Below are 24,036 nucleotides of genomic sequence, written 5' to 3'. Positions count from 1 at the left end.
CGTTATAAAGTGAAGGGTAAGTGCAAAAACTTCTATATCTCACACATACTGATTCTCTTAAGCGCCTTCTTTCTTTTCCAAGTGTAATCTTCAAAGCAGCTTCCACAACATGGACAAACCCTATAACAGCCTGGTCTGAGGCATTTTTAGGTGATTTTTGTTTGCAGGACCCTAGATTTTCTATCTTAGAACCACTATGACGAACTTATACACGTGCTCAATAAGTGGCTGCTCAATAAGTGATTCTTTCATTAAATGAAAGAATCAAATGAAGAAAAAAGTTTTCTCTTAAAAGGAACAAAATCCAATTTTTAATGGCTCCATGCACTTTCTGCATCATTTCCTTCAGGAGCATAGAGAATGGAGAAGTGTACAAAACCTCACTTGGTTAAAAACTCCTATGTCTTTATTTCCAGTCTTGTTCTCTCTTTAAGTCTTCAGTTGCCTGCTAGATATTTCTACATACATGCCAAAGACTACAGCAAAACTAAGCTCACCATCTTCTTCCAACATCTCCTAGAATCATCACCATTTTTCTAGTCAAGCATGCACAAAAACTTGGAGTCATCTTTACTTGTCTGCTTTTTCTCATCCACTGTCTTGCTGGCTTTGTGCTGTATTAACTTAACTCAGCTGAGCCTAGGTTTCACAGCATCCCCTTTGCCATTTGATTCTAGGCAATATTGGCCACCCAGGACAGTTTATGTGCAACTTGGAAATTGGAATTGAAGCAGAAGTCATATCTTGTACACTCTGAAGGTTTGAGCAGGGCTTCTGCACATTGTCACTGATCTGCTGACATGAGATCTGCTGACATGAGGCCAGCACCTGCACCACAGCTCCGCCAGCTCCTTCTGATGTCCCCCTCAGCTTCCCCAAGGCCTGGGCCAAGTGCGCAGACAGCTGGCTCTGTTGCGATGGGCATCAGTCTCACGAACAGTGTCAGGCTTTCCTTTCAGATTCCTCATCTTTGTAGATTGCTTCACCAACTCCCACAATTGCATCAGCCTTATCCACTATAAATGCATCCGTTATCCATTCCTCTCTCTTAGTCTACTTCTGCTGCCATAGCAAGATACCTCAAATTGGGTAGCTTAAACAACAGAAATTTATTTCTCACAGTTCTGGAGGCTGGAAATCCAAGATCAGGGTGCCAGCAGGGTCGGGTTCTGGTGAGGGCCCTCTTCCTGGCTTTCAGACAGCCACCTTCTCACTGTGTCCACACGTGGTAGAGGGCAGAGAGTGCAAGTTCTCTGGTGCCCCTTCTTATGAGGGCAGTCATCCTATCATGAGGAGCACACCCTCATGACCTCATTTAAACCTACTCACCTCCCAAAGATCCCACATCCAAATACCATCACATTGGGGGTTGGGGCTTCAACATACAAATTTGGGGGGTAACAATTCAATCCATCGCACTCTGCTAGCAGTTTTCTTTCCCTCATTGAATCCTGATGGTTACAGCTCTTGTCATTACTCAGGAAGTCCTACAAGATGTTGCAATTTTGTCTACGTGCTTCTTTTTTTTTTTTTTTTTTTTTTTGAGATGGAGTCTCACTGTTGCCTAGGCTGGAGTGCAGTGGCGCGATCTCGGCTCACTGAAGGCTCCACCTCCTGGGTTCACGCCATTCTCCTGCCTCAGCCTCCTGAGTAGCTGGGACTGCAGGCACCCGCCACCACGCCTGGCTAAATTTTTTTGTATTTTTAATAGAGACGGGGTTTCACCGTGTTAGCCAGGATGGTCTCGATCTCCTGATCTCGTGATCTGCCCACCTCGGCCTCCCAAAGTATCTGCTTCTTGTTTCCACTGCCTTTGCCATCACTCCAGTTCAGAGCCTCTCCCCTGAATGTGGATCTCTGCAGGAACTTTTTGGATCAGCCACTACCCCTAGTTTCAGGGGCCACTAATCCATCTCGCTCCTGCTGAATCATTCTGGTCTCAAAAACCTCAGTGTCTCTCTGTCTCACCAAATTCAGTTCAAATGTCTTTGTTTTTCAAGGAATTTCTTTTTTTAAACCTATACCTTCTTATTTATTTCTTAATACACACGTGTGGCAAGTTCCTTGGACTCTCTGTGCCTCAGTTTCCTTAGCCACAAAATGGGACATATTAATGGTGTCCACTCCAGAGGGTTGTTGTGTTAAATGAGTTAACTTATGTGAAGCATCTAGAAGACTGCCTGTCTGCCTCTTAAAAAGTTCTCTGCAAGAGTTAGCTATTAGTATGAGCCATTATTATTCCCATGGCATAGCCTCTGAACTAGCCCATGGATGCTCCAGGCTCTGCTTTTGTGTCTTTTTTGTTTGTTTGTTTGTTTGAAACAGAGTCTCACTCTATCGCCCAGGCTGGACTGCAGTGGCATGATGTCAGCTTACCGCGCCTCCCGGTTTCGAGTAATTCTCCTGCCTCAGCCTTCCAAGTAGCTGGGACTACAGGCACATGCCACCATGCCCGGCTAATTTTTGTATTTTTAGCAGAGATGAGGTTTTGCAACGTTAGCCAGGCTGGTCTGGAACTCCTGACCTCAGGTGATCCACCCACCTTGGCCTCCCAAAATCCTCCCCGGGATTACAGGTGTGAGCCACCACACCCAGCCTTTGTGTCTATACTCATGTTGAGCAACCATGCCACCTCAAAAGATAAAATGACATCTATCAAGAATAAGCAATTAAGATAGAGGAAAGACTACTAGAACATATGTTGGGTCTGCGCTGGACTTGTCAGACATACTAACCTGGAAAGTGCGAAGTTCCCTCCTAGTGGGCCACACCCCGTCCACAGTGCCTTGAAGGAGAATCTGTGACAGTCTGTTCTTAGCATGAGGTAGCCACCTGGGTGGGGGTAGGGTGGTCCAAGAACAAAGAGTGGAGTTTCCATAGCTTGGGGAGACCTCTGAGGTGGCCTGGTGTAAAGGCTTTGCCTAATGCGGTCGTGGGAACTCACTAGGCTGGTGAGACTAGCTCCCAGTGGAATCTGGATAGAAGAATACAGTGTGCATTAACCAGTTAGAACATGGGGAATCATGGAACACACGGAAGGAAGCAGAGGTGTCCATGAGGGAGATGTCAGAGGAGCCATGGAAGATGAGAGGGAAGTGTCCTAAAAGCAGCCTGGGGGCCTAGGCAGAAGAACATTTCTGCCCCAATATTGTTTATTGCTTCTTATAATAACTCCTCCTTTTCCAAAGGCCTTCTTGGAACCCCGAGAGGCTAAATCCAGAGGGCCATTTTTGAGGAGTTCAAGGAACAGAGGATGGAGAAAGACATACACTGAGAGGTAACTGTCTCTCAGGGAGTTTGAATGAGGCTGATGGAGTCATGACTAAAGGGCTGTATTTGTCCAACCAGCCCTGCTCCCCATTGCCCCACCATCAGCCAGGCTTCCTTTGGCAAATATAAAGTAGAGATATGTAAGAGTCAAAGGTAGGCAGGACACAGGGCCTGGGAAGCGTTGGTGTGACGTTTTTGTCCTCCATGTTGGTACTGGATTGCTGTATTGGTTTCTAAGGGCAGCTGTAACAAGACACTACAGACTGGGTGGCTTTAAAGCAGCAGATACTTATTGTCTCACAGTTTTAGAGGCCAGAAGTCTGAGATGAAGGTGTTGGCAGGGCCATGCTCCTTCCGAAGCACCTAGGGGAGACCCCTTCCTTGGCTCTTTCAGCCTCTGGTGTTGCTGGAAGTCCTTGGCATTCCTTGGCTTGTAGGGCATCACTCTAATCTCTGCCTCTGTCATCACATGGCTATCTTCTCACTGTGTCTCCCCCTTTTTTATAGGGACATCAGTCATATTGGATTAAGAACCCTTCCTACTCCAGTAGACTTCATCTTAACTAGTGACATCTGCAACCACCCTGTTTCCAAATAAGGTCACATTCTGAGGTACTGCAGCTTAGCAATTCAACATATTTTGTTGGGGGACAAAATCCAATCCATAATAATAGCTAAGTTTCTTTTTTTCAAATTATTTTGAGTTACAAAGGTTCATTCATGATGGCAAGATGCAGGATGCCATCTGTCCACTGATAGTTGTCTGCCCCTTCGATCATGTGCTGTGGTCACGGTGAGGCAGCTGCCCCACCCAGCATTACGTTTTCCAGCTGCCTTTGCTTCCAGTTGTAACCACATGACTAGATCTCACCACTGATGTGTGGATAGAGTTGAGGTTTGTCAGTTCAGTTTAAGTCTTCAAAGACGCTGGTACCTTTTCTATTCTCTTTTCCTGAGGCAGAGGACTTGAGGCATTAGGGGATAGCAGAACTCCATGGAGGATAACTGCCTGCCCAGTGACCAAAAATATTCAAGTTGGTTTTTTATGGAAGTGAGAATTAAGCTTCTCTCTTGTCTAATTTAGCCATTGAACTTAAGTAGTTTACTTGTTATAGCCACCCGCAGCAACTTAACTGTTTCATTCAAAAGACCCAATTGTTTTTCCTTTCATCATTTTCTCACAGAAGTTGATATTCTGCTAAATGCTCCTTTAAATTCCAATATGATTTTAAACTAATCTTGAAGGAAAGCAAAAACATATTATATCATCCTAACTTTGGACAAGCTATAGGGATAGATAGATATTATATACTATATTTCCTATGAAGTAAAAAGTTGCTTACATAGTACAGATATATCAGTTATATTAGGAACTTCCTTTTGAAAAACTAATTTTTTGCTTAATTTTCTATTGCTGTTAATAATGCCGTAACCCATGGTCTTTATACTACACAAATAAGGAGAAGCTAAGGGTGATAGAGGAGGTAATGTGTTCTTCTCGGGTCACTTTTTCATTTATCATTCGAATATCATGCAGTCCTACCCGGTTTTGGGATGAGAATAGAAGGATATTTTAATTTCCAAATGCACAGACTTTTAGGCAAATATCTGTCTGTGTGTCTGTTTGTTAAATCCTTTTGGCTCAGACATCTCTGGTGACTTGTTCTGGCACCATTCACATTTTAGTATCTCAAGAATAACAGGAAGAAGCTTAAAAGACTTCTCAGGAGAAAAGGCAACTTCATGCCATATGGAGATTTAAGAATAAAACACTCATGCTGAAGGCTTAGAGATGGCAGGTGGTCTTTATAAAGGAACATTCTGTGGGTTCTGACAGATTTACCTATTGCAGAGGTTCTCCACATGGAGCAATTCTGCCCCCTCTGGGGATCAGTTAGCAATGTCTGGAGATAAGTTTCGTTGTGACAACTGTTTTGGGGGTCGGGGGCTGCTACTGGACTCTAATGAGTAGAGACCAGTGACATTGATGAACATCCTACCATGTACAGGTCATTCCCCCAATAAAGAATTGTCCAGTTCCAAATTTCAGTCCTGCAAAAGTTGAGAAACCCTGACTGGGAGTAACACGTGAAAATTAACTATGTCTACATACTCCTTTGATGAAGTTTGCTTTATTCTCAAAGCTGAAGTTTCAAGCAGAATAATTGTGAAAATCCTAAGAATGATATTGACTAGCTTTCATTGAAATCTATGTGCCCAAGCACTGTGATAACTGCTTTACACAGCAAGGAGTGCTTTACAAATTTATAAATCTCAGCTTTGCTCTTTTTTTTTTTTTTGAGATGGAGTCTCACTCTGTCAACCAGGCTGGAGTACAGTAGTGAGATCTCAGCTCACTGCAACCTCCACCTCCCACGTTCAAGCAATTTTCCTGCCTCAACCTCCCAAGTAGCCGGGATTACAGGCATATGCCACCATGCCCAGCTAATTTTTGTATTTTTAGTAGAGACGTGGTTTCACCATGTTGGCTAGACTGGTCTCGAACTCCTGACCTCAGGTGATCTGCCCCCCTGCAACCTCCCAAAGTGCTGGGATTACAGGCGTGAGCCACCATGCCCGGCCCTCGGCTTTGCTTGTAATGCAGAAAATAAAGATAAGAATCTAGGAAACAGAAAATTAGAGACATTTTTTAGAGTAAATTTAGATTTAATTGAAAATCACAGAAACACTGAATTAAACCATCAAAGAAGCCCAACTTTGTGAATGCTAATACTTTTAGAGGAAAAATTATCATAAAAACACTGAGTCAAGCAAAATATTACTCAAACATAAATGAGTTAAGAATAGTATATCTTTCTGAAGAATATTTAGCCCTGTGAGAAAACATGCACAAGATAATGTTCAATAAAAAATATTAAGCTGGGCACAGTGGCTCATGCCTGTAATCTCAGCACTTTGGGAGGCTGAGGCAAGTGGATCATTTGAGGCCAGGAGTTCGAGACCAGCTTGGTCAATATGGTAAAACCCAATCTCTACTAAAAATACAAAAATTAGCTGGGCATGGTGGTGCGTGCCTGTAATCCTAGCTACTCAGGAGGCTGAGGCAGAAAAGTCGCTTGAACCTGGGAGGCAGAGGTTGCAGTGAGCAGAGATTGCACCACTGCACACCAGCCTGGGCGACAGTGAGACTGCATCTCAGGAAAAAAAAGATAATAATTCAGCTACAAAACTTAAAAGTATGATTCCAGTTCACAGCTATGCTTTTTTGATGAATGAATACATTGATAAAAATATTGGAGAGAAAATATACCGTAATGAAATACACTGAAATGTTGTCTCTAGGTAATGAGATTTGTTTCTTCTTTACTGTTTCAATTATTGTGTAAATTTTCCAAATCGAGCATGTATTATGCACTACAAGGGAGGTAGATAAAGGAACTAGGGGAGAGAGACGAAATCCTTTGGACAGAAACTATTTTGACAACATCAGTGATAAAAGATATGCTCTTGATTGAACCATTTATGACTGTTTATATTGGCTGTATTCATGAATTGTATGGAATAGCTCTGGTGGAATAAATGACTTTCTTAAGTAAATGTAAGCGAAACATGACTAATTAGTTCACCTAACCAAATGTGCTTTGGAAGCGTTCATTTTCATTATGCTGTATTTATTTTTATTGGGTTTTCTCTGGAAAGCATATGAAAAAGAGGGGGAAAGAAACATTTCAAACATTAGATACAACTATTTCAAATATTCATAGGCTAAATAGAGGAAAAAAGTGAGAAAAATGTCTTACCTATTTAGTACTTGTGTTTAATAGTTCCTTTACTAATGAGTGTAAGAACTGACTGTTAAGAGAAATTTTCTTTTACCTACCATTTTCTAAATTCCAATTTGAGGGATTTTACAATTCAGATATCTTAGAACTCTGGCTTTTGACCACAAAAGCCTAAGATAAATAGTATGGAACATAAAACAAAACAAAACAAAACAAAAAAACTCAGTAGTCTGAGCTTTGATGTTGGGAATGCAGCACGACACACTCAGATTCAGGAATCCTTTCTGCTCAGTTGCAAGCACAGATTAAAAGACTCCAGTCCAAATATAGGAATAGTCTCCCCCAAAATGAGAAATCTTCTTTTCCAGAATGAAGCCAACAGAATTGTGAAAACTAGTTGGAAATTTTGTATCGAGTTTACACAGAGGCCATTCCAATTAGGGATGCTAAGAATAAGAGACCCATTTCTCGTTATTCTTTATCATTATTAAAAAAAACAGTGAATCAACATTTGTGCTCAAGTGCTGGTAGCCAGTGTTTCTCAACCAGGGTTACTTTTAACCCTCAGGTTACATTTGGCAAGGTCTGGAGATATTTTTTAGTTGTCACAACTGGGGGATGGGACTTGCTACTGGCATCTCTTGGGTAGAGTCCAGGAACGCAACTTTAAAGTATGCATTCAGTAAATACAGATCTCATCGATGTTGATCCTAATCCCAAACTGGATTTAGATTTTTTTTTTTTTTGAGATGGAGTCTCCCTCTGTTGCCCAGACTGGAGTGCAGTGGCATGATCTTGGCTCACTGCAGCCTCTGCTTCCTGGGTTCAAGCGATTCTCCTGCCTCAGCCTCCCAAGTAGCTGGGATTACAGGTGCCTGCCACCACACCTGGCTGATATTTGTATTTTCAGTAGAGACAGGGTTTTGCCATGTTGGCCAGGCTGGTCTTAGTCTCCTGACCTCAAGCAATCCACCCACCTGGGCTTTCCAAAGTGCTGGGATTACAGGTGTGAGCTACTGCACCGTCCCGGATTTAGAATTTTTAAGGCATCTGTTACTGCGAATTAATTGATAGAAGCCCTGAAATCATGAATCTAGGATAGTCAGACATAAACCATGTAACTTCTCATTGTAAAAGTGGATAGGTTTTTATTATCTAAATTCATGTACATTTGTTCCTATGTGGGGATTTTTCTTATACTGAAGCATGGACTTAAATAGATTATTATTAAATTAGGAAGTATGCCAATCAGTAAGCTATTGTATCTCAGCTCAATCCCAGTCTTCCACACTCCTCTTGGATGTTGGAGCTGAGAGTCTTTTGCCAGTTGGCTCCCTAGTAGGTTCAACCAAAACCACGGATGCAGGGAGACTTTGAGGCTGGAGGAGGCAGAAGGGGCCTGCTCTTTACTGCCTGCTTGTTCCTGTCAGTGTCATCCCAGCGATGGCTCTATGCCTGACAGTGGCAGTTCGTTCGTTTCCAGGATTTGTTTTTCATATCTCTAGAACCAGTCTCATTGTACTTCCTCAAAGACACTAGCATCAGCCAAGCAGTGTCCCCTCTTCAGAAGTCTGGAGCCCATTCCTATGTGGCCTCTCCTCTGATGTCCTAGGCTCTGATAACCCCAAACTCTTCCCTTTGTTCCCTCAGCCCAAGAGTGGTAGCTGCTTCTTGAAGTTACTGCTTCTACCTTATCTCAGTGGCCCTTTATGTCCCTTCAGTACTCCCATACCTGTTCAATCAATTTCTTAGATTAAATTCTTTCTGTTCACATACTTGATTTGGTTTTCATTTTCCTGACTGGACCCTGATTGAAAATTTAAACCTTGTACAAAAGTTTATCACAGTATAGTTGTTTATCCTGATCTGAAATAGGAAGATGTATAAAAAACATAACTTTCAATCATTTGACTTGATTTATTACACAACAAAACCACCAGAAAATCAATGAGACAACAGACACAGCCACCGGTATTGTTACTTATAGTCTGCTATTTTATACACGACATCTTCAGGCTGACTGAAAATAATAGCACATATTGAAACTTGCATTCCGTTTCACCACTGAAAGTCTTTGGACAGTCTTCCTTGGTCATTCAGGATTTTGGTGAGTTTTTCTACTTCCCTTTAGGACCTACCAAGCACTCTTTTAGGTTCATAAAAGGTTAGCAGCCATAATTATTGTATCTGACATCACTGATGCCCAACTACTCTTCCTATTATTGAGAGCAACCAGATACAAAATAAAAACTTACTATGCTCAGGGGATAGCCCAACTCTACTCCTGAACAACAGGACTTTGGGAAGAGGTACTTAAGAAAGCCTGTTTGAATCTTGAGTCTTTCTAAAACAGGACCAATGGCACTGTGTTGTAAATATTGATGGAGCCTCCAAGTAGAGCCCATGCTCTGTGTTTTGCTTTCCCCATATATAAAATATGTAAAAATGAGCCAACTGACCAGATGACCTTGAAGTGACTTCCAACACTGACTCCTCTTAAAAGCTGTGATGGTTACTAAAAACTTTCTGGTAGCCATAAGGTTTGCTGGAATGATTGGAGGGTAATATGGAGCCTAATGTCTGGCTGGCTTATATAGAAAGAAAGATGGACAAAGATAAATCCCACATGGAATTGAGTAAACTAAGAGAGGAGGGCATAGAAGGGAAGGGTTTGATAGAAAGACATGATGCAGGAACCAAAGAGTGCCCCAGAAAATTCATTTGGACAGCTGCCCCCTGCTCCAGAGTCTTCTGGGAAAGCTCAAAAGTTGACCCCTGCAGTCACAACTACACTGCCCTTGACAGTTTTCTTTCCCTAACCCAACTTCTTGGAGATAGGGTTCCTGCCCTCAAAGACCTCATAACGTGCATGGAAAAGATTGAGCTGTAATTCAATGTCTTAGTCCATTTTATGCTGCTACAACAAAATACCTAAAACTGGATAATTTTAAAACAACAGAAATTTATTTCCTCACTCTTCTGGGGGATGAGAAGTCTAAGATCAAGGTGCTAGCATCTAATCTGGTGAGGGCCTTATTGTTATATCTTCATGTGGCAGAAGGTAAAGGGGCATGCTGGCCAAACCCTGCATGAAGCCAAGCCTCTTTTATAAGAGCCTTAATCCCATTAATGAGGGAGGAGCCCTCATAGCCTAATCATCTCTTAAAGACCCTACCTCTTGATTCTATCACATTGACAACACCTGAATATCGGAGAGGACACATTCAAACCATAGCACTCAATAACTGCATGATGATAATAAGCGTAAATGAATGAACAACTCATCATATCTGCAGTGGTGGTGCATTTTAACTAAGAAAGGCATCAAAGATATCATTTGATTGAATTTTGGGGAAGTGTTCTAGATCAGTGGAGGTAGGGAGGGACTGTTGAGATAGGGAACAGCATGAACAAGAGTTCATGTTCTTGTGGTTCATGGTTGAATGTGGGGAAATGTCTGACCTGTCTGGGGGAATGCTCTGTGGGGAATTAGTTGGATTGGCAGCCCTGAAAGGAGGAGGTATATGTGATTATTTATGCTAGAAATGTGGCCTATGGCTAGGTCTGGAGACCTTATATGCTATGCTGGGAGCAGAATTTATTCTATAGCCAAAGGGAAGCTATTGGATGATTTTAATGAGGGAAGTGACATGAACAGCTCTGTGCTTTAGAAAAATGCCTCTGTAGCAATGAGAAGGACAGATTGGAGCAGAGGGGAATTTGAGAGACCCAAGGGAGGAGACATCTTTTTATCCAGGTGGGACAAGGTAAAGCCATGAGCCAAAGTGATGGCTGTGGAGGCAGAGAAAAGGAGATTCAAGTGGACCAGCAAAAAAAAAAAAAAAAAAAAAAAAAAAAATCGGTTGAAAATGGAAGCTGGGAGAAATGGGAAATGACAACTGAATGAAAGATCCTTGACAAAATGATAAATATAAGCATAGTGGGTGAGGACAGTTTTACCTTCTCTCTTTCCTCCAATGACCCTCTTACCATCACTTTCCACCATGCTTTGTGCATAATAGGCACTCAAATATTTGCTGAATTATTTCATTAATTAAGCTAACCTTTTATGCTATTCTCACACCTTTATTCTACAGATAAATTGTTTTAACTTTGGTTTTATTTGTAGCATTTGAATTTCTGTAGTAGATAAGGATAATTCATGACACATTAAAATATTGACATGTCAGGAAGAGGAAGCCTTCTTTTTCTTTTCTTTCCCTTCTCTTCCAGTGTTTTTTTGGAAATTCACTTTGATATTCTAATCAAAATGTAAAAACCAAAAAATGGATAGACAGCAGAGTTGTTAGGTGTTTATTATAATAAATGTGCAAATTGCCAAGTTTCCCTTCAGTAGAAAACAAGATGACTTTGGGAGGCCAAGGCGGGTGGATCACCTGAGGTCAGGAGTTCAAGACCAGCCTGGCCAACATGGTGAAACCCTGTCTCTACTAAAAATATAAAAACTATCCGGGTGTGGTGGTGGATGCCTGTAATCCCAGCTACTTGGGAGGCTGAGACAGGAGAATTGCTTGGACCCAGGAGACAGAGGTTGCAGTGAGCCGACACAGTGCCACTGCACTCCAGCGTCAGCGACAGAGTGAGACTCTGTCTCAAAAAACAAACAAACAAAAACAAACAACAACAACAACAACAAAACAAACAAACAAAACCAGATGAAAACCTAGTGGTGACAACTGAATTTGGTGTGGGAAGGTTGGCGACACCGTGGGAATGTCAGCATTGTGCTTCTGTGGGGCCCAAATTGTCCTCAGAATGGTAATAATAATGAGTAGACACTGAATTAAATAGTAGACATCAACCTGCTAGAAATCACGTTGTGGATATTGGTCACAGGTGCTACTATATTAAGTGCTGTTTAGAAACCAGTTTTGAGTTTTGCTTGGAATTTATTTGTTCTTGAGTGTTTTATAACTTGTTTTTCAAAAAATTAAATAGTAGATTAAATGGAGAGTGATTGCTAATGAGCACAGGGCTTCTTTTGGAGGTGATGAAAAAGTTCTGGAATTTGTGTGACGGTTGCACAACTTTGTGAGCATAATAAAAATCCCTGAATTTGAATTTGAATCATAATTTTAGCTAATGTTTTGATTATCATTTTATGTTCTATTAACCAGATCAAAAACTTGTTTCACTTGATTTTTAGTAGATTTTATTTCATTTTATTGTTATTTTTGAATAGTTCTTTGATTTACTTGGTTCAAAAGGCAAAATACACGAAACATTATTCCTCAAGAAGTTTTACTCCTATGAATATTTATTCTTATTTTCCACCTTTTCTTTACAAAAGGTGGTGTTCTATATATATATACACACACATTGTTCAGTGCCTTGGATTTTTCACTCAACAATATGACCTGGACATCTTCCCACATTGGAACTTAGAGAACTTCCTAGTCCTTGGATTTGCAGTTGCATAGTATTCCACTAGTGGAAGTAAGACAACTTATTGAATCAGTCCCCTGAATCATCTGATTTTTAAAATATGAAGATATAATTAAATAGAATTTTGAAATGTCAGTGGATAAAGAATACACACACAACTCACATGTATATCTGGTTTGAAATATTTTGGCTTATGGAATGATCAGAGAAAAGAAATTTGTTACTTATAGGCTCCAAAATAATAATTTATAAAAGAAATCCTGTAAAAACTAATTTTGTTATTTATTTATTTATTTATTTATTTATTATTATACTTTAGGTTTTAGGGTACATGTGCGCAATGTGCAGATTAGTTACATATGTATACATGTGCCATGCTGGTGCGCTGCACCCACCAACTCGTCATCTAGCATTAGGTATATCTCCCAATGCTATCCCTCCCCCCTCCCCCCACCCCACAACAGTCCCCAGAGTGTGATGTTCCCCTTCCTGTGTCCATGTGTTCCCATTGTTCAATTCCCACCTATGAGTGAGAATATGCAGTGTAAAAACTAATTTTGAATCAAAATGCATAGCAGTTATAGAAAAGAAAAAAATCAATGTGCATAGAGCAATTATGATCTAATATTTTAAACGAGGATATGTTTCTTATTAGACTTTATTAAAGCTCAAATTATGTAATGGTGGCTATTCTGTAACTTTACATTTAAAAGTAGAATAACTAAAGCCTTTTGTGTTAGCAAATTAATTTTTTGAAATTTTATTCCTTTATCCTGAGTTGATGTCAAGATTTCAAAAACAAAAGCAACATACTTTCATTGATTGTAGCAAAGCAGAAACATAATTAAATATCAGATTAAAGCTCAAACCATGAAAAATGATCTAATGTTTTCCTTTCACATTTATTAGGAAAACAATCAAAAGCCTTTTCTAATATTAAAGTTATTTTTTGAAGTCTTACTCAAAGGAATCCTAGATTAATCATAGATTTAAAAGTCCGCCCATTCGTGCCTGGGGTTGAGGTTCTCCCTCGCCTAGGCAGAGGTGGGAGCTTATTGGGGCTGCTGTGGCCCTGCTTCCTCCTCCCCATTTCTACGCTCCTGGGACCATGTCTGCACTGGTGGGTGCTAGAGCCAGGAGAGACTTTTGAGATAATGTACAATCTCCTCATTTTACGTATGAAGAAACTGGGGCTTAGGGAAGAAAATGAAGTTGTCCAGGTCACTCAACTAGTGGTAATGCCAGGACCAAGGTGAAGATGCCTGGAGGTGTCAGGGCTGTGGGGACCACATTGCTCCAAGCCAATGATGATACAGGACTGTCAATGAAGTCTGGCACAGCTGTTGCTTCCGGTGTTCAGAATGCCAGGATTCCCTCACCTGGTGGTACTACGAGAAGGACGGGAAGCTCTACTGCCACAGGACTACTAGGAGACATTTGGGGAGTTCTGTCATGGGTGCTCCCTGCTGATGACATGGCCCATTATAGTGGCTGGAGACGTTACAGTAGGTGGTTAATCAAACATGTGCAGGGCAGGAGAGGGCTCCTCCACACCAGGAATGTCAGGCGACCATTAGGTGATGGTTGGGCAGTTGTTAACCGTCTCTCTAAAATAATAGTTGGTTGCAGCTCGTACCAGGGAAAGGCAGTCTCCCAACACATTAAAAAAACCCTGAAACTGGTGATCAGCAGCTTCCTGATAAGATCTCAGGAGTTGGGTGAGTGGGCTCAAGGATGTGCAGTGCAAGGCAAAATGGTGGAGTTTAACTGGTCTATGACCTTCCTCTAGGAATGCTCGACTGGTAAGGGGAAAAGCACCTCAAGCGAGCATGTGCACAACTTCAGTAAACACACTGTGCATGCAGCCCCTCCCAAGTGTTAGCAGCCCACTGCGCATGCAGACAGCCCACCCCAAGGGAAGAATCAAGGGAGACAAGATGCAGACCCCAGAAGAATGCCAACATGTAAAACCCCAAGTCAAAGGTCAAACTGAACACTTGATCTCTGAAGTCTCCTGCTTGGCCCTCTTCCAAGTGTGCTTTACTTCCTTTCATTCCTGCTCTAAAGCTTTTTAATAAACTTTCATTCCTGCTCTGAAACTTGCCTTGGTCTCTCACTCTCTCTTATGCCCCTCAGTCGAATTATTTCTTCTGAGGAGGAAGAATTGAGGTTGCTGCAGACCCATGCAGATTTGCTGCTGCTAATAGGGAGTTCAAGTACCATCCAGAATGCTTTGCCTGTATGAGCTGTAAGGTGACCATTGAGGATGGGGATGCATACGCCCCGGTGCTGCGTGTCACCCTATACTGTGGAAAGTGCCACAATGAGGTGGTGCTGGCACCCGTATTTGAGATACTCTCCACAGAGTCCATTCAGGACCAGCTGCCCTACTCTGTCATGCTCATGTCCATGCTGGCCACCACAGAGGGCAGGCGGAGCTTCTCTGTGTCCATGGAGAATGCCTGCTCCAACTATGTTACCACCGTGCAAGTAAAAGAGGTCAACCAGATGCACATCAGTCCCAACAGCTGCAATGCCATCCACCCCAGGGACCGCATCCTGGAGATCAGTGGAACCCCCATCCACACACTCCAAGTAGAGGAGTTGGAGGATGCAATTAGCCAGATGAGCCAGACACTTCTGCTGTTGATTGAACATGACCCCGTCTCCCGGTGCCCAGCCCAGCTGCGGCTGGATGCCTGGCTCTCTCCCCACATGCAGAATGCTGGACACCCTCATGCCCTCAGCACCCTGGACACCAAGGATAATCTGGAGGGGACGCTGAGAAGATGCTCCCTAAGACTCAGTAACAGCATCTCCAAGTCCCCTAGCCCTAGCTCTCTAAAGGAGCCCCTGCTGCTCAGCCATGACGTCAGCTGCTGGGAATCCCTTTGTTGTTCCAGCACTTATTCAAAGCAGATCTTCCGGTCCTGTGACCTGATCCACGGGGAGGTCCTGGGGAAGGGCTTCTTTGGGCAGGCTATCAAAGTGACACACAAAGCCACAGGCAAAGTGATGGTCGTGAAGGAATGAATGTGATGTGATGAGGAGAACCAGAAGACTTTTCTGACTGAAGTGAAAGTGACGTGAAGCCTGGACCACCCCAATGTGCTCAAGTTCATTGACGTGCTGTACAAGGACAAGAAGCTGAACTTGCTGAGAGGACATTGAGGGGGGCATGCTGAAGGACCTTCTGCAAAGTGTGGACCCGTTCCCCTGGCAGCAGGAAGTCAGCTTGGCCAAAGGCATCGCCTCCAGAATGGCCACCACCAAGAAACGTACCTTGCACAAGAACAACTTCAAGAAGTGCTACATGGTGGTGGGAAACCTCTACTGGATGATACCTGAGATGCTGAATGGAAAGAGCTATGATGAAATGTGGTTGTATTCTCTTTTGGGATCATTCTCTGCGAGACCCTTGGGCAGGTGTATGCAGATCCTGATTTCCTTCCCCAAACACTGGACTTTGGCCTCAGCATGATGCTTTTCTGGGAGAAGTTTGTCCCCACAGACTGCCCTCCAACCTTCTTCCCCCTGGCCATGATCTACTGCAGACTGGAGCCCGAGAGCAGACTGGCATTCTCAAAACTGGAGGACTCTCTGTACCTGCGGGAGCTGGGCATCCTGCCACCTGTAGGGCTGGAGGAGTTGGACCACACTGTGAGCATGCAGTACGGCCTGATCCAAGACTCACCCCACTAGCCCTGGCCCAGCCCCCTGCAGGAGGGTGTTCCACAGCCAGCATTGCTCCTCTGTACCCCATCCCTGCTGTAAGCAGGGTTTTTCGGGCTTCCTGTGGATTGGCAGCTTGTTTAGAAGCAGAACAAGCCAGCAGGGTGTGGTGGCTCACGCCTGTAATCCCAGCAATTTGGGAGGCCGAGGCAGGCGGATCACCTGAGTTCAGGTGTTGGAGACCACCCTGACCAATATGGAGAAACCCCATCTCTATTAAAAATACAAAAAATTAGACGGGTGTGGTGGCATATGCCTGTAATCCCAGCTACTCAGGAGGCTGAAGCAGGAGAATTGCTTGAACCTGAGAGGTGGAGGTTGTGGTGAGCCGAGATCACGCCATTGTACTCCAGTCTGGGCAACAAGAGCAAAACTCCGTCTCAAAACGCAAACAAAAAGAAGCAGAACAAGCCACCTCTTCTATCTCCTCAGGAGACGAGTGGATGCAGCACCAGGAAAATGTATCTCCACAGGTTTGAGGGCCTGGTTACTGTCTGCAAATCCAGCACTCACCTGAAAGCTGTGAAGAAGACAAAAAAAGCCTGGCCTTTGGGCCAGGAGGAAATCTGTTACTCAGATCCACCCAGGAGCTTCCAGGTGGATTAGAGATTACACTAATCAGCGTGACCTGGACTTGCTAGGCAGGATCCCAGGGTGAACCTGCCTGTGAACTCTGAAGTCTATAGTCCAGCTAGGTGCAGGAGGACAAGCGGGAGTGTGGATGAAGGAAAGACTGGTGGCCAGAAGGCACTCAAAGGGTGTGAAAAGACAGTGGTGCTCCCCACTTCCACTCCAGGTCCTGCCCTTCCTGGAGCAGAGGTCGTGGGAGTAGGTTTTGAAGAGTCTTGGTGTGTGGCACAACTGGCCAGGAGTCAGGAAAAGGGCTGGCTTCTGTTCACCTGCCAGAGGGTGACTCTAGCCAGCCCAGGGACAACATCAATGTGAGGGGAAGCTTCTACCTCATGTTTTCAAACCTAATTACCCGAGACTGGCTGAGAACTTATGGGCAACAAGCTGTCTATTTGCAACAGTCACCTTCAAGCAGAGGAAGAAGCTGGGGGACTAGAAAGAAAGAGGCCCTGCCCTCTAGAAAGCCCAGATCCTGGCTTTTGTTACTCATACCCTGGTGGACTCCTCACTCAGAAGCCTGAGACATTTTACCTAGAGCTAGATGGGTTCTGGAGGACAGTGTGGCTTGTCACAGGCCTAGGGGCTCAGGCAGGGGAGTGGGAGTGTCAGCAATCTCTTGGCCTTGGTCTTGTGGCAGCCACTGTTCACCCTTCAACATGCCTGGTTTAGGCAGCAGCTTGGGCTAGGAAGAGGTGGTGGCAGAGTCCCAAAGCTGAGATGCTGAGAGATACACCCCCCCAAGCTGGGCCAGCTGACTTCTACCTCCCTCATTGGCTATCCCACCTCACTAGTTCCTGGCTGCAGCTGCCTGAGCCACAGCTGCAGGTACTGGAAAGCCCTGAGGTGACCCTCCACCTAGTCTCCCAGAGCTCCAGGGACTCTTTGGCTCAACTAGATTTGCATCCTCCTAACTGTGAGCTTGCACCATATTTAACAAATTGAGAATAGGTTTGGGGTATTAATGCAATGTGTGGCCGTTGTATTGGAGTGGTGTGTGTGGGGGGGGGGGGGAAGTGATCCAGGAAAGTGGTTGTTGTTAATATTATCTTGTCATTACATCTGTTGGGTGATATGTGAAATATCGTACATAGACCTGATGAGCTGTGGGATCAAATGTCATCTCTGGCCAGAGTTTCCTTGCTATGCAGACTATACTTACATGTGAAGTTTGCAAGCTTGCTGTAGGGTTGAGCCTGGACTCCCAGCAGCAGCTCAGTTCAGTATTGTGTGGCTGGTTGTGCCTCAGCTGTCCCCAGTAAGTGTGGGAGTGGTGGGCCTGAACTGGGCCATTGATCAGACTCAGTAAATTAAGCAGTTAGTATAACAAGCAATTTTTTAAAATCCAAGATTTTTTAAACTAGGGGAACAGTTTGCATGCATTCGTGCATTGCAGTGAAGTTGAGATATACACGTCAACTTTTGAAAACGAGCCAAGAGATTATAAATCGGCATATGAGACTCTATTCATCTTATTAAAAGTACTGACTTTGTATCATTTACACATTTAGAAATTATATTTTGCTACGCAGAAAGGGACAAAATGTGGGGGCAAGTATTAAATTAGACAATATGCCAGGAAGAACAATCAGTTATTTGTTAGGTGCCTATTAATGATTTGTCCAAGCGAAAACTGGTTTCTGAGACTGTTATCTGTAATGAAATACATTTCCCAATGAGGCAGTGAGGGAGATGATCATAGGTGAATCTTTGCCAATCCTGTGTCTGTTCATTGTTTTGCATGTATTATACACTGGGAGGTCTTGAGGACCAAACATGGAATGTATGACTTTTAAAATATGTCTGGCCAGGTGCGGTGGCACATGCCTGTAATTCCAGCACTTTGGGAGGCTGAGGCGGGCAGATCACCTGAGGTCAGAAGTTTGAGACCAGCCTGGCCAACATGGTGAAACTCCATCTCTACTGAAAATACAAAAATTAGCTGGGCGTGGTGGTGGATGCCTGTAATCCCAGCTACTCGGAAGGCTGAGGAAGGAGAATCACTTGAACCTGGGAGGCAGAGGTTGCAGTGAGCTGAGATTGTGACACTGCACTCCAGCCTGGGTGACAGAGTGAGACTCTGTCTCAATAAATAAATGCATAAAAATTCAATATGTCTGATGATATTTTAAAATATCAAAATCATCCCATTTAAAAATCAAGCATGATTTTTCAGGGAAATTAATTTTGCTACTTTTCCATTCATGGCACAGGGAGTTGTTTTTGAGAAGTGTTTATTCTTCAACTTGTCCCTTGAAAGTAAATTTATTTTCTTTCCCTGGTCTATAGGGCAACACCAATCATAAGACAATTCCTCTTTTATTGCTCTCTTAACGTTCTCCAGCTCACAGGAAACTTCCTCTTCAGGCTTTTATCACTGTACCTTCTAAGTGTCACTTAGTGAATTCTATCTGTTATTCCATTAATGTCTTTTAAAAGTCTATTATATGAAAATCCTTGTGCAACTTGTTATTTGAGAAGCAAAGGCAAAAAAAAAGTCGCTTAGTATATATAGTATGACAAAATAGACACACACGAAAATGTAAATAACAAATCTATAATATGAAATACAGCAATATGAGAGGAGAAGGATAATGCAGGCAGATCATACTTGATTGCTGGGCACATAGGGTCTTCAGACACCAAAGGGGTGCAGACAACAAGGTGCACATGGACAGAGTAATTTGTGTGGCTTCACAGAGAGGGAAAGACCGCAACAGGCCATGGGACAGCATTTGGGTGGGCAGAGGGAAGAAGATCAGCACTCACTAAGAAACCTTGGTGGTGAAGAAGTCCCCCTATTTAGGAGTCAATGACAAGGTGAATGTGGCTGGCATCAAAAACTAAAGGAGAGGACTAGCAAGCCTGGAAAACTGAAGTTGGATTCAGCCCATAAAAGGTCTTGCACGTGAGAATAAGGAAGAATTTGGAGTTTACCTTCTTTCTGTTGGATGATTTATTCATCACCAAGTGTTTATGGAGTGCCAGGAACAGTCTCAGGAACTGATAATGCAGTGATGATTAAAACACTCAAAGTCCCTGCTGCTCTGGAACCTTCATTGTAGAGGGGAGGAAGACAGAAAATAAACCAGAAAACAAATTAACAAGATCATTCAGGCTGTGCATGGTGACTCAAGCCTGCAATCCAAGCACTTTGGGAGGCCAAGGCGGGAGGATTGCTTGAGCCCAGGAGTTGGAGACTAGCCTGGGCAATGTAATTGCCCGTAGAGACCCCATCTCTATGAAAAATTAAAAAACAAAAAACAAAAAAACAAAAAAAAACAAAAACTAGCCCACCGTGGTGGCACACGCTTGTAGTCCCAGCTACTCGGGAGCCCGAGGTGGGAGGATCCCTTGAGCCTAGGAGGTAGAGGCTGCACTGAGCAGAGATCATGCCACTGCACTCCAGCCTGGGCAACAGAGCTAGTCTCCATCTCAAATAAATAAATAAATAAATAAATACATAAATACATAAATAAATAAATAAAAATAAGATCAAGATAATAACAATTGTGGTAAAAATAATGAAATAAGATCATGAGAAAGAGGATGACTGGGGCTAGGGACAAATTTTTATTTTTATTTTTATTTTTTTGAGACAGAGTCTTGCTCTGTCACCCAGGCTGGAGTGCAGTGGTGCAATCTGGCTCACTGCAACCTCCGCCTCCTGGGGGTTCAAGCGATTCTCCTGCCTCAGCCTCCCAAGTAGCTTGGACTACAGGCATGCACCACTGTACTCAGCTAATTTTTGGAATGTTAGTAGAGATGGGGTTTCACCATGTTGGCCAGGCTGGTCTTGAACTCCTGGCCTCAAATGATCTGCCCGCCTTGGCCTCCCAAAGTGCTGGCATTACAGGCGTGAGCCACTGTGCCTGGCCTGATCATTTTTTCAAAGCGAGGAAATAACACTATCAAAACAAATATTTAGAAAGTTACATTTCTTTTTGCTTAATAAACACGCATGCACTAGGGAAAGAACAGGATTTTGGCTTCCTCTCTTCTTACTTTTATAAAACATTTATTGAGTGGTGCTTTTCTGGGGACGACTCTTTAATTTAGTTTTCTAAATTAATTAGGGGGATCTCTAAAAATAGAGACTTTTGATCCAAATAGAAAAGTGAGAAGTCCGAGACAAGTTAGCACCTACCCAGTGTAGGTCGGCAAGTTTCTCTTTTGGCTTTTGCTAATGATGATGTTGCTGAAGGAGCCAGGTTTTTCAGAAAAAGGCAGGGAATGTTGGGTCTGCCATTGATCCATACAGTGTCGGTGACTGTCCACTACATCTGGATCCAGATATTCCCTCACAATCACTTCCACTGAACATTATCATTCTTAAATAAAGGAAAAATATAAATCTGCCCTAATGCTTGTTAATTTGAATCCATGTTTTCACGGGTTATATGAATCAACACCATTTTAGGCAGTTCAGATTTGCCCAGTTGAGGCCTCCTGACCAGATGTGCTACGCTAAGCCAACAACAGTCAGCAGAACTGCCTACGAATATGAACAAAAAATGAGTGTTTCAGATAAGAAATGATCTCCCAAACTTCGTGTCAGAAAACAACTGCATGAGTTTAGAGTTCTGGCTGGGGATTTCTGAAGCAAGCCAATTTCATAATGTTGTTGGTTGCTTCTTTATCCTTAACAGCTTTAGTTTTTCATCGGAATTAAGTATGTGCCTGTAATTTGCCATTCAAAATGTAAACTCCCTTCTCCCCCATATTTTCCCATCTTGTTCTCTTCCCGCCCCCACCAGGACTTTGATCTCCCTAATCTCCTAAATTCTTCCCAGAGATACAGACTTTAGCAGTTCATTCTCTTGGTCCTTCACCATTAAAGCATAGCTTCCCTCTCTTCAAAAGTCTTATTCACTTTCCACCTTCTTTCAACATTTAGCCAGAAAGTCCATGTAGTAGAGCAGAAAGAGGTGGGCTTTGAAGTCAGCAGGACCTGTGTTTGAAAAGCAGCTCTGCCTGAAAGTCTCTGGGAATCACTTCATGTTTTAAAGCCCTACTTCCTCACCTATGCAGTATGCTTGATGGACAAAGTAAATGCTTGCTGTATCTGAGGTTTAAAGGAAATAATGAATATAAACTACAACTAATATATATATGTATAAGTGCCTGCCATATAGAAGGTGATATACAAGCAAATGTTTGAAATTGAGCCTCCTGTTTCCCCCTTTTTTCCAGTAATTGCATGTTTGGAAAATTACCGTTATTCTATATATATGTACATAGAGCATATTTTTCTCTGTGTTTCTATAATGTTTTAGAACTATGATTTTCAAATTTTAACATGCATGCAAATCACTTTTTTCTCATTTTTTCTGATTCAGGGAGTCTAAGGTTGGGCCTGAGATTCTGCATTGCTAACAAGCTTCCAGGTGACATTGAGGCTGCTGGTTCAAGGACCATGCTTTGAGTGGCAATGTCGTAAAAGGAAAGTTCACAAATGTGGTGTTAGGAATGTATTCAGCTGCATATAACAGAACACCAGCTAACAGTGTCAGGATTTGTTCTCATGCTTTAAGAATCTAGAGGAAGTAGATGGCTACTAGCATTGGTTTTCTGTGGCTCCATGATATCAAGCCTAGCATGACTGTGATACTCTTGCTTTTCCCTCAGGCTTGTTGGTGAATGGCCATAAAACTGGATGCTGCAGTTTCAGACTTCATGTTCACATTTCAAGGTAGTGAGAAGAGACATATCCCATGCCAGCTGTTTGCTTCTATCAGGAGAGCAAAAGTTTTTCAGAACCTCCTGAAAGCTTTGGCTTATGTTATAATGATCGACTTAGTGTCACATGGCCAATCCACACTCCAAGACAGACTGAGAAAGTGAGCCTTCTGAGAAGAAAGAGTGGGTACTGAATAGGCAACTAGCAGAGACTGCTCTATTTAGGTTCCTCCTACCTTTGTTAAATAACTTCTTTATAACTTTCCTCTGATACCTGATCTTTTCATACATACTCAGAAGATACTTGGTAACCCTTTGAAGGTTTACTTAGCTGCCCCAGTAGAGGAATTGCTTTTCTCAGCTCTTATATATCACACAAGTCTAATATGATATTTCTTAATACGCAAAGTATAATTGTGAGTTAATAAAGTCAGCTTTCAATTCCTTAAGAAAATGCTCAGATTCTTACTGAACACAGACCATGTCACTCACTTAAATAATTTGGGCTCAAATTAAATACTTTAATTTATATTCAAATTAGCTCTTAGTGAAGGAATTAGATGTCAAGAATAATAGGTCAAAGGGAACATGGGAATGTTAATCCCCTGTCTATAAATAGAAGACTAGTGATACACAGATCAAAATTAAGTTCAAACGGCGTGCCTAAAATAGACTTTTGCAAATGATGCTTCTAAGGAGGAATTATTTGAGTAAAAATAACTCTAGCTCCTATTTTAAGAAATCTTGGATGTTACAATAATGTATTTAACTCATGGCAAATGAATTAGTGGATATCTAATAAAATTATTGCACAAATAAGGATTCATAACAGGAAAAAGACAAGCAGATTTGGTTTGTAAGAAAGTTGAACACTCTACGGAAATGGGGAAGAGAAACAAAATTCATACCTCTTGTGTCAAATTAGAGGTCAATAATAAAATCAGATTTCAATTATTTGAGACTATATTGACATTTCCACCAACTTTATGAATCAGTCAGTCAATATACATGGGAACTTTAGTCTATTAGAGGCTATAAACAAAAATATCAAGTCAACATAATTACTTCTGTGCCCCAGGGATGGTATGAACCCCCCAGCCCCCAAAAAAGACATTTCCAAAGTTGATGTGCAAAGACATGACTTTGAGTTTAAAGCCTTTTTCAGCTGTTTGACTTCGGACTATTCTTTTGCCCTGATGGCAATGTTGACCACATATAATTGCTCTGAAGATTAAGTGAGAGGATGTAGGGAAGGTGTCAGGCATGCAGTAGGCTCTCGAAAACTTTCTTCTTTCATGCTCTGCACCATTTAGGGAGCTCACACTCTGTTTTCTGTTGTTGCTTGGTTTTCTGATATTAGAATATTAGAAAGGTGCTTGGAGAGAAAGCATACTAGGGAAGACCATAATATCTTAACAAGATGATTCCATTACTTTAAAGGATTGTTAAGTCCTCAGGATATCTAAGATAAAGACTAAAATAACATCTAAAGGCAAATGTAAATGATTTGACAATTCTCCACTGTTTCACCATTTGGAAGTCTCAACCTTTAGCAAGCTTTGTGTGGTACAGATTATTA

General features: G+C 42.5%; 1 pseudogene; it reads left to right on the top strand.

Annotated features, from left to right (window-relative positions):
* The first annotated feature begins 13,527 nt into the window (after nt 1–13,527).
* Nucleotides 13,528–16,121, top strand: LOC129025427 (LIM domain kinase 2-like; annotated as a pseudogene).
* The last annotated feature ends 7,915 nt before the right edge of the window (nt 16,122–24,036 follow it).

Source organism: Pongo pygmaeus, chromosome X (assembly GCF_028885625.2).
Source record: "Pongo pygmaeus isolate AG05252 chromosome X, NHGRI_mPonPyg2-v2.0_pri, whole genome shotgun sequence".
In the NCBI taxonomy this organism is placed as follows: domain Eukaryota; kingdom Metazoa; phylum Chordata; class Mammalia; order Primates; family Hominidae; genus Pongo; species Pongo pygmaeus.
Note: the sequence above shows the minus strand (reverse complement) of the source record. Positions and strands in the feature narration are given on the sequence as shown.